The following is a 7,181-nucleotide window of genomic DNA, read 5'->3' as shown; positions in this document are numbered from 1 at the left end:
GAGAGAGTATTGTACGTTCCCGTGATGGAGATCAAGAATTCTCCTCTTTGTCCGGTATCGGCCTACTGTAATGTGGTTATGTTGAATCGCAATTTTGATACTATCGCAGCTTTCACGAGACCACATAGATCAGGATTTGTACCTTTGACTCAGAGCGTTTTCGATAAGGCTTTCAAGCAGATCCTGATAAGAGCAGGTTTGAGCCCAGCTAGATACTCACTACATAGTGGACGTAGAGGTGGTGCCACCTTTGCCTTTCGTTCAGGAGTTCCTATTGACTTGATTCGCCTTCAGGGTGACTGGCGTTCGGACGCCTACTTGCTGTATCTGAAAGTTCCCTTAGCCACCCGGTTAAGTCTATGTTCCAGAATGGTGACTAGCATTCGTAAGATGGCTTTGTAGTACTAGTAACTTACACCACATCGTGGACCACTAATAGATGGTTTTGTTAGGAGGAGGCTATGTTATTGTTACAAGTTGACGCATGTGTTTAGGTCCCGTTAGTTTGTTGCGCATGTTCTTGTATGATTCCCTATTAGTGAACTATTGTAAGAAGTAATGATGGTTGTTATCCCGAATAGTTCGACAGCAGTTATACTGTTATAAGTTGTAACAGTTTTATATTTTTAAATTGTTATTACATTGTTCCTTCCTGGGTTGGTAACCACCAAGCGGTGTTTAAGTATAATATCATAGGAAGCTAAAGAGAAAGAAAAGGAGTAGGTGGTGGTTTTCTAAATTTAAAATAACTATGTTTTGCAGTTCGGCCGTTCCTTTGGTGTTTGTTTCGGAAAAGTCACAAATTAAAGCTTTTCCCTTTTTCCGGCCAAACTGTGTCTTATTTGTCTTATGTTCCCAGAGTTTTTGTAGGATAATTTGGGGAAAATTGACCGTTGGGAATTTTTGTTAAATGTCTAGAAAACCCCTGTTTCTTTTGTTTCGGCCCGTAACCTTTGACACATTCACGTGATACGCCATTCGCCTTGACGGTACGCGGGTGCCGGTCTTGCTTTTGTTTGTCTCTTCACCCACCACCACCCCTTTCTCCACCTGTGTTTGTTTCGGAAAAGTCACAAATTAAAGCTTTTCCCTTTTTCCGGCCAAACTGTGTCTGATTTGTCTTATGTTCCCAGAGTTTTTGGAAGATAATTTGTGTCTACAAATGTAGCAAAGACAAACCAGAGTTTATTTAAATTTTCTCTCCACTTTTCTTTTATTCCACCTCTACTTGTACTGTGTAGACTACAGCAAGTGCACGTGGTCCCTGTAAAGTGTGCATCCGGCACACTGCAGTACTACTGCATGTATTACAATTCACAAATATTTACTAGAGACAAAAAGGACAAAAAGTCTACATAAAAAAAAACACATTTCTTTCCTTCCACTTGTTATGTTTAGGCTACAGCAAGTAGTCTCTGTAAAGTGTGCATCCGGCACACTGCAATACCACTGCATGTATTCCGCAAATATATTCACACATATTTACTAGAGACGAAAAGGTTTCATAAAAAAACGTTTCTTTTCTTCCACTTGTAATGTGTAGGCTACAGCAAGTGGCACACTGTAAAGTTTGCATCTGGCACACTGCAGTAATACGGTGTAGTTGCAAGAGGGCGCTGTGACACTGCTACTACGTTTTTTTTTGTTCTACGTATTACCAACGTTTGTATGACGCAACTCTAACAAATTTTACAAAACTACATTATTTCCTAGTTAGTTGATGCCAACAACAACAAGAATGTAACGTGAGAAATTAATGAATGTTTAATTTTATGCAACCAAATGTGAAATCATTTTGTGGCTTAGCCCACAAACAGTAGTACACGCAATAATGGTTTAAAACGTTGTCAGGACTAGAGGTATGGACGAAATCGAATTGGTATAAACGTGTTAACACCTAGCCGTGACAAATCTGGTCATTGTGGAAGGCCTAAAAGGCAGGCACGCATAGCAGGGTTAATAGTCCTACCATCCAGGCAACCATGCCCACGTTTGCGAAATGTAAAAAAATCTTTTCAAAATTAAGGAAAGACGCATACCTTAGAAACGTGTCTTTGTCTGGTCTTCTTTCAAAGTTAACAATATAATTATGCTACGAGAGGTACGAGTGCCATTTTTAATCAATACATTAATAATCTCCTCAATTTAAGGTTTTGTTAACAATTTAAAAGAGAAATACTTTTTGGGTAGACATGGGAAGGTCTTTAGCTGCAATAATTTTTGGTGATTTTGAGATGTGGTCAAAACAGTTAACTCAGGTCCATACAAAAGCATCTATTAGGTATTTTTTTCAGATTTTGTACCCAAGGCCACACCGACGATTTTATGGATGACATCCGCGCGCGCATTGATTTTTGCCTGCGCTAAAAAAAAAAGATCAAGTTCGCCGAGGCTCTGGCCTGGATATAGGCCTGGGTAGTCCATGGTAGTTGCGACAATACGAAGCCGGGCACTCGGCCTACCGAAGCTTCAGAACTCAAGAACTCAGTACATAAGTACAGTGAAGATTCGACAGCATGACACGGTTTGTCGTTTACCTCGCTATGTACTGCCGCAAATTCACAAGTATCATACTAGCTTTGTATTTCTGTGGTTTAGTAGCATTTTTATTTTTGGCCGGAATTTATTTTTATCCGCCCGCGCGCACTAGCTTGAGGGTCTTCAGAGGATGTCATCCATAAAATTAGGTCGGTGTGGTCTAACTTGACTAAAATACTATTTTTTCGAAGACGAAATAATTACAATGTACCTGCATGACATGTCAAGGAGGTTATATTTTAGTTGCGTTAGTTATTCTGTCTTTCTGTTGATCAACAGGATACCTCAAGAACAGGTCAATGAATTGGTTTCATACTTGGTGCGTTAAAGGGGTGTAATAAAAACTAGAAATGATTAGATTTTTGGCCCCCTACTCGCTCCCCTTGGTACCGAAGTGCAACGTTCGGTTTTGATATATCACAATCTGGACATGCTATGGTCAGGAATTTTAACTCGTAGATAGCTCTTGGGCTATATAGGGAAGAAGTCACAACCGTTTGTGTCCCCTAGAGGATTATTATAGAACTGCGAGACGGTTTAAAAATCTTTAAGACTATTAACTAAAAAAGCTAGTTGACGGATCGTCATGATTTTTGGTATGTAAGTAGCTGAAGTCATGCCTGGCATAACTAATTTACAGTTGTGTAAATCAGGATCTAATTTACATAATAAATTAGAAAAGTCTATAAATCTGTTGTGTTTAATTATGCTTGTGACATATGTAATTGAGAACGGCAGGAACATTAGCAGATATTGATTATGTAAATAAAAACCTCATTTGCATAATAAATGTGAAATTGCTACAATTTTATAGTGGCAACTGTTGGGAATTTAATACTTGCCATAATTTAAAGTTCAGTGAAGGCGAACTCACTAAACATTGTTTATTCAAATCAGGACCTTATTTGCATTATTTTTGAGGAAAGGCTAGAATAGCCTTATTTCAAAATACAATCCTGCCATTGGCCGGAGAATATGATAAACAGATATAATACAGATGTATATACAAATGCATAATTGCAATGATTGTTGTACTATTAGTCAATTTGAACAGTTAGTCAGAGGCCGTGCTTGCATATACATGTAACCAACAATATCATATCTTGTCCATGCCAAATGATGAGGATTTTACCGGTGTGTGGTATGTTACTAGGGATAAGCCATGTAATTTTCGCCAAAGAGGGCTACGTAAAGGTCACAACAAAACATGATGAACAGATATAAAGTAAAACTAACTAAACATAAGATAAATTAAACTCCTTTTCAATTAAAGGCCATTAAAGTAGAGATAAATAAACAAATATGTTTTTCGATGGAATGTCTTTCTACAGATTTATTTAGGAATACAAGAGTTTGGAGACCTTATACCTTCATCAAATATGTATTTATTGTAAATTTGTTTTGTTTCATTGACAATGGAAATAAAGTCGTTGGTGTGGTGGTGTGGTGAAGACATATTGATTCCCCTCATGTTTCTTATTCTCCTTCCTATTACTCCTGCCATTTTGTTAAATGAATTTAATTTCTTCATTTTTGGCCAAATAACATGGAAATTAGCATAAAGGTAGAGTGGCCAAATACCCCCGGACGTTTTTTTTCCTTTTATTTTGCTATAGGATTTTGCAATCGTTTTATTTGTTTTTTTTTTTTGGGGGGGGGGTAGCCTTTTTCAGGCAAACAATTCATATTAAACACATATCCACAGAATGACATTCACGCTTTTGACATACACTACTTTAAAATTGTGTGGAATACAGTTTTATGGCTATTTTAAGACCAAAAATATCCATTTTGGCTCCTGTTAAAACCAAATGAACTGAAATTTGGTATGACAGGTCCTTGGACACAATCCCACAGAACATTTGTTACGCTTTTGGCGTGTATCACTTTGAAATTATGTGAAATTTGACTTTTCTGCTATTTTTTACAATAGGTTTACATTTTTTACTATTAGTTGCTAATATATACGAATACCAAATGACCTAAACTTTGGCATAACGGTAGCTTGGCATCAATTGCTAAGACTTAAGTTTTTACTATTCAGATTCAGTCTGTTAAAATACTTTCATTTTCCTTATTTTTGGTAGAAACAGCAATTGTACCTCTTAAACGAAAATCCCCAACCGACGGTTCTAAAAGAACGCTGGTTCTACCGGGGTTCTACATGTTCCAACAGCAGAAGGCGTTGGAAGATTCCATTGCTGTATGGAGGTATAGACTATTGGAACACAAATTTTGGACAGGGGTGATTTGGGAACAGTCCATTTATGTGGATGGGGGCTAGGTCCATTTTTTCGTACGGGTGTGTGATAAAGCCATCTGTTGCATTTGCTACCGACTAATTATTGGCCTTTCTAGCTTAATTTATTGTTTTCTGCACTCAAATTACAATATTTTGCGCGTGAAGTTCCTACCATTGGGCTGTAAGTCATGGAGAAAGCAGAAGAAATTTATGGGTGTTAAAACGAAAATATCAGCGGGGAGTTGGATATTTCACCAAACATAGCGATTATTGTTGTGAAGCACCAATCATTGCGATTCTTCAGTTATAGAATGTGTTAAACCCTTTGTGCACTTTCTTGTCAGACTACTCAGGCAACAGGATAGCTGTATGTCACAGTGATTTGCAATTGCCTAGAAATCCTTTCCTTCGATGACTCTCACTCACACCGTCGAGATCGCTCGGATTCGGGCCACAATGGCTATGTTCCTAGTATAGAAAACAACATACTAGTACTCTAGACAAGCCCATTGATTACATTATTTTATTCAATTTATACTTACTCGCTAATCATGACAACAGTCAGACAACTACTTGTCTGTCCTTCTCGTAATGTTACCCTATTATTCTAGGACCTGTCAATGTTGCCAAACCGGTTTCTTCCCTAGTCACCAAGGTGACCCCGGACCTGCACCGCCCGACACCGCCGGGCGTAGACTCTATCACAAGAAAGCTACGGGTCTGCTAGTTTGAGAGATTATATTGAGTATTGAGCACTGCTGCTGCATTTATATCGTTGAGCAAATCAGTTAACGTGAGTCGTGATCTTAACGTCAATGGCGATCCCAATGACCGCACCAGAGCCTAGGACGAGCCGGGGAAGAAACCTACTGACCTGGGGCTGCCAAGTTTGAGGCGGGCGTTAACTTCCCGTTGAGACTAAAAATTCCCTCCCACCGACGTGATCTAAGCATGGCCCGTTCCTGACGGCTACTAGTATACGGAAACTGATTATAGCCTGTTCATAGACGACCGCTACTTCTCTCGTTGTCACTAGGTAGAACAAAGTGAGAGATTTGACTGTACAAAGGTTATTTCCTCTCTTTGCAATCCAGAGGTTCGAGAATTAACTTCTATACTCCATTGAGGGTTTGCCAGTGTTGCTTATTTACTTATAGTTCATTATCTGCAACCAGATGTTGGGCGGGTACAAATCAGTGTGAAATTGGTAAGATAGTGTTCATTTTCCACCTGTTTTGGCTGGCGTAAAAGTAGATACCAGTACAAGAAAAATCCCGATAAAAACACGCCAACAGAGACAGAGGAGACAGATTCCTTTCTGAAGAGGAAATCTTCTCGGCAGTCGCTGCTACACTTGGTCAAGATTTACCTGCGCCCGAGCCAATAAAGTGTATCCAGATTGCCCGAGGTCTCTGTAGGATCTACATAGAGGGAAAAGTCTGCCGTGCCAAAGCCTTGACCAAAGGTCTGGCGTTGAGAGGTAAGACTGTCACTCTTCACGAGAAGAACCCTTTTGTAAAATTCCCTAGGGGAACAAGGCTTACGGTGAAAGGACTGCCATGGTCCGTTCATGACTCTGTGATTAAACAGGCGCTAGAACAGAAATACGGTTGTGAGGTGACCGGGATTCAACACTGTCGCATCAGGGTTAACGGTCGACTGACAAACTGCTGCAACGGTGACAGATTTGTCTTTGTTACCAACCCCAAAAAAACCATACCAAACTACAATGTCCAAATGGGGAAATTTAAAGTGAATATTTTCTACAAGCAGTCAGATATGATGAGACCAGAATCGGTGGAACAGGAGGGAGTCCACCCCAGACCGCTACAACAGGTGTTAAACAGTCAGGAAGACTTTCCACCACTACAACATAGTGCCCATGTAACACGAATCTTACCTCAGGATGCTGAAGAAACATCACTGTCCGAGTCTGAAGACAGTTCATACCAACAAGAGATTATCGTCAACAGATCAAACCATACAGAGATGCAGTCAAAAAGTGATACGCAAATGCCATCGGACATGAGCATGGATGAAGAAGAGGCAGATATCACTGCTGTTAACACAGTGGCTGAGAAGGAAAGAGAGGAGAAAGAAGTGGAATGAGACAAGTGAACATAATGAAATACATGGGTGGTAATAGTCAAGAACAAGACAATGCAAGGAAAAACAAAAAAAGCAAAACGACAGATGGGCCTGTGGATTCGGGCATGCTGACAAGGTCACAGACCAGTGCCACTCCACGCAGAAACGGATCACAGTCTTCGTAAGGGGACCAGAGGTCACAAGGAAAGCACAGAAGAAAGAGATGAAGATAACATTATGTGTAACATGACACCTGCACATGTTGAAAGCGGACTAAGAGCTCTAAGAGAGGGATCAGGTGCAAGAAACACCA

At 39.8% G+C, this 7,181-nt stretch overlaps 1 protein-coding gene and 1 pseudogene across 2 annotated transcripts in view; one reads left to right on the top strand and one right to left on the bottom strand.

Moving 5' to 3' along the window:
• LOC109475705 (citrate lyase subunit beta-like) overlaps nucleotides 1–7,181 on the bottom strand; it is a 17,864-nt gene that overhangs the window by 5,220 nt on the left and 5,463 nt on the right. The gene's annotated exons all lie outside the window — the stretch shown is intronic.
• LOC109475700 lies at nucleotides 2,517–7,175 on the top strand (annotated as a pseudogene).

Source organism: Branchiostoma belcheri, unplaced genomic scaffold (assembly GCF_001625305.1).
Source record: "Branchiostoma belcheri isolate BF01 breed outbred unplaced genomic scaffold, Haploidv18h27 scaffold344, whole genome shotgun sequence".
NCBI lineage: Eukaryota > Metazoa > Chordata > Leptocardii > Amphioxiformes > Branchiostomatidae > Branchiostoma > Branchiostoma belcheri.
The sequence above is the reverse complement of the archived record's forward strand: the minus strand, read 5'-3'. Positions and strand labels throughout refer to the sequence as shown.